Here is a 9,850-nt window from a genome sequence, read left to right as displayed (position 1 = left end):
CGATATATATATATATATATATATACATACACTAAGGAAAAGACATAAGAGAAAACATTATCAAGATCTGTAATAGAATATCACTTGTGTACGAAATGTGCCAAAGTATGGTGTAAGGAATTATTGTCATCGTAAAATATAATTTCATGTATGTCGTAATGTGATCCATCGTGTTATGTGATGTTAAGCTATTTTAGATTTTACCCATCAGAATTTATTTTGCCAAAGGAACAAGTGAATTGTTTTAAGAGAAATAGGATTCATGCATCTGGATCCAAAATATTTAATGGCAGATGTTGCTATTGGAATACGAGGCCTTGTTACAATGTAAGTCAGTGGAGATATTCACACACAACCGCGCATTTTTCCCTTGATTCTGCTGTACTCCATATTCTATAGTGTTAGATATAATCCGGATAAAAAAATAGAAAAGATAACATCCAAAGGTATTATGAACATATGAATGAAGAAGACTGCGAGAGACAATAAGGTCTACACTAGACAGTTACTTGTCCATTACCACCTATCATCCCTATCCATAAATCTATCTAACCTTCTGTAAAAATAACCAATTGTTTCAGCGCTCCCTAAATGGTTACTAAGTTTATTCCATTCTTTAACTACTCTAATGATAAACCAGTTCTTGTCTATTTCCTTTTCACATCTAAAATTGTCCAATTTAAACCCATTACTACGAGTCTTGCCCTGCTGTCTTAATATGATGACCTTGTCTACCTCGCCCTTATTAAATAGACAGTGGGAAAGTTGGTTCAGTAGATAGAGAGCCACACCACGGTTTTCAGGGGCGGACCCTGAGGAGCAGCGGCCATTACTGGCTTGGACTCTTAGTCTCTTGGTCCCTTAGTCCAAAAGCGCGTCTCCGGTTTCACAAAGGGTTTTCTGGCTTTCACCCTAATTTGTTCCGGCCACTGTCTGACCCTTTCATTCAGTCCTGGGATGGTTCTGGTCTTAAGGTAAGTGACCAAGACTTTAGTGAAGTCGAGGTCTTTCTCCAACGCTGAACAAAATCGTCGTCAGAACAGAGTATATAACAAACCTGGGCATTGGGAGCAAAATTTATTTTATTTGGCTAATATTTTTGGCACTAACTCCACTTATGAGCATTTAACACATATACGTATACATACATTATATACATATATATATATATATATATATATATATATATATATATATATATATATATATTTAACCAAAGTGTCTTCTCACGTAATCGGAGCTAAACCCAGAATTAGGAAAGTTGATCCCTGACATGACAAAGAACTATGAGTTTCTAAATCATATCATGAAGCAGATTAGACCATACGTTCAGTCTTCGTCAACTATTCATCCATTTACATACCCCCCTCTGTTAAACAGACGTTCGACGTGCATTTAGTGTCCGTTTACCCCATCGATCCACCTCATTCTCGAACTTCCTTTTGCGCTCACTACATCCACCTATGTTTCGCACGCAAATCTTTCCTTATTTATTTTTTCTAACAATATACTATCTGTTCAACCCTTTACGACACCTTTCTTGCCACATCCATTTTTTAAGAAGTACACCTATCGATATATAGTCACACTAATTCAGGAGTTATACTCTATGTGTTATTGAGCCTGAATTCAATGAAATGTCTTTTATGTCATTCGAACCTTTAATGAACTGATAGCACATATATCGCTTCATCGTGGCGAAGAACCACGTTGTGTGACAAGAGTAATAGATGAAAATCGAAAAATATATATGAATAGGTAAATAAGCAAATAAGTAAATTAATAAACAAATAAATAAACAAATGAATACATAACAAATTGATCAACTCTATCGGTCTATGTGCCAAGGGTTTCTTCACCTTGTAAGGAAGGTAGCCAAGCACACACCCACTCCCACCCATTTCACTCCCATCCACCATCCTTGACTCCCTTTCATCTTAGCTCCTCTTGGATTAAGGATCATCCCTGTGTCCTGCCCACTGCAGGGGTCAGAAGCAATGCAGCAAGACACAGTACATCCACAGCAAGGCCGCCTCACTTCATCGGCGACCCACCTCTCCGTCCCATTATGCGGAAAATAAAGAAGACGTAGAGAATAAACAATTAAACGAGTAAATTCTAGGTCCATAGTACTGGTCAAATCATGGTCCGTTGGGTAGGGTGATGTACTTTCTAGATGATGTAGCTATTCGTTCAGCTCGACCCCCGAAAAGCACTAATGTATTGTTATGTAAAGCCCAAATAACCAACCACATTCACACAGAAAAGCTTTTACATGCTCACAAAAATAGTCCCACATGTAAGAGTTTAAATGCTCATGTATTATTTCATTTTCATTCGAATGAACTATCACTACAGTTAAATAGAAATGTATATACTAATTTCGTATTTATTGTTTTATTATTACTATAAAGTATTATGTCGTTTATAGATCTTTATGCACGTCGACCTGGTTCATATGAGCATGTGTATTAGTCTTTCACAAATACTAGAACAGAAACATCAAACTTTTTTCGGACTTTTCGTTTGCCTCTGCAAGACTTTTCCTCATATTCTTCGGTTTCTGTTCGCCTGTTCAAACATGTTCGAGTCCTATTGCCATGGAATCGAATCCGGTTGGCTTCCTCTTCTTCCTCCTCCTCCTCCTCTTCTTCTTTTTCCTCTTCCTCTTCCCACTAATGCTCGTCCTCCTCTTCTTCCTCTCTCTCTTCTTTTTTGTTTCCTTCTTCTTCTTCCTTCTTCCCCCCTTTTTCTTCCTATTACTGCTCTTCCTCTTTCCACTATTCCTAGTCCTCGTCTTCCTTCTCCTCAACCCTATGCCTCTCCTTCTTTTATTCCCCCCATTCCCCTGCTCCTCCTCCTCCTCTTCCTCCTCCTTCATATCCTCCTTTCTTCTCACTTTTTTCTCCTCTTCCTCCTCCCCCCTTCCCTTTTACCCAATTCCATTTACTTTTTGCCTCATGGTAACCACGCCCTTGTTCATAGAGGGACTGTCCCAACAGCTTCTGTCCCACTTTCCCCTGTCCCTGCGGCCTGTCCCTCCTGCCCTTGCCCCTCTACCCTTTGTCCCTCCTGCCCTTGCCCCTGCTGCCCCCCCTCCCCCTGCTTCAAACATGAACCCTTTTATCTATCCTTTACGTGTCCATGTATCTTCCTACCTACCTAGGTCATCGCTATATTTGTTTTTGCATCTCCCCCTCTGCCTGTTGTCCCCATGCCTTCCCCCTGAGCCTTTCAGGGGAGTCAGTCTCTCTTTGTTTACACCCACTCATCTCTCAGGTCGACTTGGCATTCTCTGCCTCTACTGTAAAACGTGGCACGTTCAAGGTGGTTCCTTCAGCTTTGTACCCAGAGGGAGAAGACTTTCGTAGGTATGAGTATTCCATGAACGAATATGCAATGGGATCTACTGGCTTAACGAATCTTTTCTTCTTATTTAAATTAGTTGGGATATGCCATGTTTAAACATTCAAGTTTTTTTTTTTTTAAGGCTAACGTATTATGAGGATGGAAGTTGGTGTAAATGAAGACAGCCTAAGGCACCTTAAGTTACACTCTCTGGAAAGAGGAATAGAGTGCGGGGTATTCTAATGGGCTTTAACAAGGGTGGTGCAAACAAGGTCATCATATTAAGACAGCAGAGTAGGACTCGTACTAATGGATTTAAGTTGGACAAATTTAGGTTTAAAAAGGAAATAGGCAAGAACTGGTGTACTAACAGAATTGAATAAATATAATAAACATGTAGTGACTGCTAAAATGATTGGTTTAAGAAAAGATGAGATAACTTTATGGATAGAAATGGCAGTTGGTAAAATATAAGAAACTGCCTAGAGTAGCCCTTATGGTCTTTTGTAGTCTTTTCCTTTCTTATGTTCTTACATCTTAAGATCTATCTCGTGTCAGATTTGTTCTTAAACATAAGAACATAAGAATAAAGGAGACTGCAAGAGACCATAAGGCCTACACTAGGCAGCTCCGTATCCATCACCACCTGTCATCCCCATCCATAAAGTTGTCTAATCGTTTTTTAAAACAACTGATAGTTTCAGCGCTTACTACATGGTTACTAAGTTTATTCCATTCATCGACCACCCTATTAGTAAACCAATTCTTGCCTATTTCCTTCTTAAATCTAAATTTGTCCAGTTTATACCCATTACTGCGAGTCCTGCCCTGTTGTTTTATTATGATGACCTTGTTTGCTTCACCCTTGTTATAGCCTTTGATCCACTTGAACACTTCTATTAGATCACCCCGCAATCTGCGTCTTTCCAGAGACTAAGTTTAGGTGCCTAAGCCTCTCTTCGTAAGGCAAATTTCCGAGTCCATGTATCATTTTGGTCATTCTTCTCTGTACTGATTCTAGTAAATTGATATCCATTTTGTAGGACGGAGACCAAAACTGTACCGCATAGTCAAGGATGGGTCTAACTATCGCTAGATAGAGTTTAATAATTACCTCTGCCCTTCTATTCGTTACCGTCTTAGCAATGAAATCTAATGTCTGTTAGCTCTATTTCTGGCGCTAATGCACTGCTTCCTGTTTTTGAGGTCTGGACTCACCAGAACACCCAAGTCTCTCTCGCACTCAGATTTTTCTAAAAACGAGTTATCTAAATTGTATCTATTTTCGGGGTTGTGTAGCCCTACGTTTAACACGCTACACTTAGAGATATTGAAGTTCATTTGCCATTTCACCGACCATGTTAACAATTCATTAAGATCATCCTGCAGAATCTGGGCGTCGTCTCCTGACCTAATAAGGCGTCCTATTTTAGTGTCGTCCGCAAACTTACTAACATCACTATTTATCCCATCGTCTAAGTCGTAGGAGAAGAGTGACCAAGGGGTTGCTAAGTCCGATTTATGTAAATCCTTTGAGTCTGTGTTTAGCCTAGTCCTTTCAGTGTTACATACGATTTGTATCTTCATTCCATCTACCATCTTTTATATATAATTCTTGTATGAATTTCTTTTTTCAGTTGGAGGGAACCTCTGCAATGGCGACTTGTGCTTTGAATATGATGATATGGTTTAACGACACAAACTCCCACTATCGGGGGTCTAGGACGGTGCCCCTCACAGAGAACTTTATAGCGTGGGATTTAATGAACCATGCCCTTAGTTCAACTTCGCCGGTGGCAGGGTTCGAACCATGCCCTCGACCTTCGTCGCAAGTAACAACCCCCTAACCCGCTTTGATAATTATAGCTGTCGAAAAACAAATGTATTTACCCGAGTTCACCCCTTTGTATACCAAAAATTTGGAAAGAAAGACCATTTACAGGAACCAAAGACGTACTGTATAGCTGTGTGGTTATATCTCAATGAATTTTTGGCCCTGTTCACATTAGCGGTTTCAACCGCTGCGGCTCAATTACAATATAAATTAATGGAGGTGTTCACACATTCGCGCAAATTTTCCTTGACCATGCGGTATCGCTGCATGTTTTCGTGTGGTTCAAACCGCTAGTGTGAACAGGGCCTTAGGTTTTTAAGATACTGGCATGTGATGCGGTTACATAACAATCGACGTATGAAATTGTTTTGCTTCAGCCAGAGTAAGCTTCTTTGGTCGTGTTTGTGGAGAATCTAACTACGGCCGGAGCTGCAACCTTAACTCTACGTGTTCTGATACCCACGAATAATAGTCCCCCTACAACGTTCTATGTTGATATTCAAAACACGCCTCCGCTCATCAAAAGAGTTACTGTGCTCGTACTTAAGCGAGTTCTTTCTTCTGCATTCGAATAATAAGTAGCTGTTATCTCGGGTTTTGGTGACCCGCGGCCCCACAACGGCCGGCAACGGTCTTGACCTCCCTTGTAGATCTCTCCGGGAGAAATGATGGAAGTAGTTTGTGTTGCACGAGTATGAGTCTATTTCTTTGTCATCGGCGACTGGGATGAGTATGAGGAGGATAGATGTAAGGATGAGGGTGAGGATAAAGTTGAGGGAGAGGATAAGAATGAGGATGAGGATGTGAAGGATGAGGGTGAGAATGAGGATGAGGATGTGGAGGATGAAGATGTGGAGGATGAAGATGTGGAGGATGAGGGTGTGGGTGAGGGTAAGGGTGTTTGTGTGGGTGAGGGTGTGGGTGTGGGTGAAGGTGAGGATGAAGTTGAGGATGAGATTGAGAATGAGGTTGAGAATGAGGTTGAGAAGGAGGATTAAAATGAGGGTGATGAGGATTAGGAGGATGAGGATGAGGATGAGGATGGTTAGAATGAGTAGAAGGATGAGGAGTAAGCGGCGGAGGAAGAAGGAGGAAGAGGATGAGAAATAGGAGGAGGAGGGAGAGGAGGAGAAGGAGGAGGAATAGGAGGAGGAGGAGGAATAGGAGGAGGAGGAGGAGAGGTGGAGTACAGTAGCCACCTACTGTCGATTATTCTTATGTAAAGAAAAATTATTGTCCAATTTGATACGGAGTTACCTTTAAGGGAGATGGTTCTCTCCGATGTCCACCAAAACCAGGCTCCTGAGACGCGATAAAACCAACAAACCTGGAAAGCAAGAATGAATTCTTGTATATTATGTCACAAAAAAAAAAAAAAGTTGAGAGCAATACATATGTAAAACACAACAGCATATCTATCTTTCATTTTTCGAGATGAGGAAGTTTCCCTCTCCCATCTAAATGAAGTTGTTAGGTCTCGTCTTCGGCTGTCACGACTTCAGTTTTTGTTGGACTCGTTTCACGCGTATCGACTTTTTGCCGTGCGTCGTCCACGACACGACGTCGTGTTCTCAAATAATCATGGGTATCTATGGACATTTTCACATATGGTCGTCATTGTGACGTATGAAAACATCTATAGACACAAATGGTTTTTGAAAGCACGCCTTCGTGTCGTAGACGACGCACAGCGAAAAGTCGATATGTATGGAACGAGCCTTAGTTGGCTGAAAAATAGGATATTTAGGTGACCGAATGACCCTGATAATACTTGTCCGTTATTCGTTAAAAAAATAATAATAAAGAACAAGTAAATGAATACAGAATATGTATGAAAATAAATAAACAAAAATAAACAAAAATAAATGAACAAATAAACACACACACACACACACACACACACACACACACACACACACGTATATATATATATATATATATATATATATATATATATAAAATTGAAGGTGAAAGAAGTTGACGAGGAGAAATGGGAGAATTTGCCGCCTTAACGTTTCGACCCGCAGGGTCTTGTTCACAAAGCTAACAACTCAAACGTAACCGGATATTTTATACACGGACGGGTCATCTTATGGGATGCTTCGGAGAGCTTGTTATTTTATCTGCGTATTCTTTTATTATTAATAAGCTTGTGGCTTTTGCTAAACATATAAATCCTTCTCTATGGTTAATGTTGTTATTAGTGTTGATATATGCTGCCTCAATTGTTTTCCTTAGTTTCTTGGATGATCCTTTATTTAATACGGTTGTGTTGTTCCAGTCTGGAAGGTGACCATGTATTACTATGGAGTTCGATGTCCTATGGGCTTTTACGTCATTTTTATGTTCATTTATCCTTTTATTAAGTCCGCGACCAGATTCACCAAAATATGAAGAGGGACTTAATAAAAGGATAAATGAACATAAAAATGACGTAAAAGCCCATAGGACATCTAACTCCATAGTAATACATGTGGATAAACATGGTCACCTTCCAGACTGGAACAACACAACCGTATTAAATAAAGGATCATCCAAGAAACTAAGGAAAACAATTGAGGCAGCATATATCAACACTAATAACAACATTAACCATAGAGAAGGATTTATATGTTTAGCAAAAGCCACAAGCTTATTAATAATAAAAGAATACGCAGATAAAATAACAAGCTCTCCGAAGCGTCCCATAAGATGACCCGTCCGTGTATAAAATATCCGGTTACGTTTGAGTTGTTAGCTTTGTGAACAAGACCCTGCGGGTCGAAACGTTAAGGCGGCAAATTCTCCCATTTCTCCTCGTCAACTTCTTTCACCTTCAATTTTATTTGTCATAATATATATATATATATATGTTTTGTGTGTATTCGTGCGCGTGTATACACTTGTATACCTATGGACATATACATACTAGCCCACTGATATACATCTAAACAAGCTAATCTAGATGCAGACGGTGACAAACACAACGTTTGCATTTCTTTTTTTAAGAGTCCCTTCGTTATTGTATTTCCACATTTTCTTTGGCTTCCACTCCAGCTGAAGAAATAGCTTCTCCTTTCACTTTTGAACCCAAAATTATTCGTTTTTTTGGGGTGAGGAAATTACCAGCTTTGGAATTAGCATAAGCTTGCTTTATCTCGTTTTTGCTTTCCTTTTCAGTTTCTGTTTTCTTCTCTTTCCCTACTCGAGCATATTTCCTCTTGATCTGCATTTGCCAACCACCTCCCCTCCTCCCATGTGAACCAAGAACTATTACTTCTCTCCCTCCTCCTCCTCCTTCTCCTCATCCAGCTTGTCCTCTTCCTCATCCTTATCTTCCTCCTCCTCCTCCTGCTTGCATATGTTATCAAACCTCAAAACGCTTCCCCTTTTATTCTCCTCCTCCGAACCTCCTCCCATGTGACTCATGAGCCATTTCTCCTCCTCCTCTTCTTTCTCCTCCGTCGCCTCCTCCTCCATCTCCTTGTATATCTCATCAAACCTCAGAACTCTTCCAATTCTCCTCCCTCCAGCCTCCCTCAAAGTGACCAAGGAGGCAATCTTCCTCCTCCTCCTCTTCTTCCTCCTCCTCCTCCCCTACTCCTCCTTGTGTATCTCATCAAATCTCAGAACTCTTGTCTTTCACCTCCCCCTAGCCTCACCCCATGTGACCTAGGAGGCATTCCTCCTCCTCCCCCTCCTCCTCCTCTGCCTCGTCCTCCTCTTCCTCCCCCTCTTCTTCTTCCTCCTCCTCTTCCTCCTTTTCCTCCTCCTTCTTCTCTTCCACCTTCTCCTCTTTCTTGTATATCTCATCAAACCTCAGAACTCTTCACCTCCCCCTAACCTCCCCCATGCGAATAGGAGGCCTTCTCTTCCTCCTCCTTCTCTTCCTCCTCCTCCTCTTCCTCCTCCACATCTTTTCCTCTTCCACATCTTTTCCTCCTCCTCCTCTTTCTCCTCCACATCTTTTCCTCCTCCTCCTCCTCCTCCTCCTCCTCCTTTCCTATTCCTCTTCTTTCCCCCTCTTTGTATATCTCATCAAAAGCGAGAGACACTTCAAACGTTGCTTTGGCCAAGCCGGCCTCCGACCTTCTTATGCAAACCACAAATGCGTTTTGCTCTTTCCTTTTCTCATCCATTTCATTACCTTTAGCTTCCCCCACTACTTTCGTGACGGTGGCGGCACATTAGAATAGCATGCTACTTGTTTTTGCTACTTCGTTTGAATACAAACAACGTCGGTTACAATATTCTAGACTTCCGTAAGAACATCTCAACAATGTGAGTAACATTCGTAAAGGTGGCGGCATACTAGGGTAGCATGATGCTTGCCTTTGCTATTTCGTCTGGGCATAAACGACATCGGTTATAATTTTCTCAATTTCCGTCAGAATATCTCAACGATGTGTCTAACATTTGTATAGGTTTAACATCATAGTTCGTCATTCATCTTCTCACAAAAGGTCGTAACCGAAGTAGTTTCTACTCAAACAAAGTAGGAAAAGCAAGTAGCATGCTAGCGAGAAATAACTAGTGTGCCACGGGCAAGGCCATCATATTAAGACAACAGGGCAGGACTTATTTGTTTTTGTTTTTTTATCATTTGTCTGTTTGGTTCTCATTTATCATTAGTTATATGTCAATTTATTATTATTTACTATTTACCTAATTGTTTATTATTTAACTATA

This window comes from Oratosquilla oratoria, chromosome 14 (assembly GCF_046742065.1).
Source record: "Oratosquilla oratoria isolate Oo_2021 chromosome 14, ASM4674206v1, whole genome shotgun sequence".
NCBI classification, from domain to species: Eukaryota; Metazoa; Arthropoda; class Malacostraca; order Stomatopoda; family Squillidae; genus Oratosquilla; species Oratosquilla oratoria.
The sequence above is the reverse complement of the archived record's forward strand: the minus strand, read 5'-3'. Positions refer to the sequence as shown.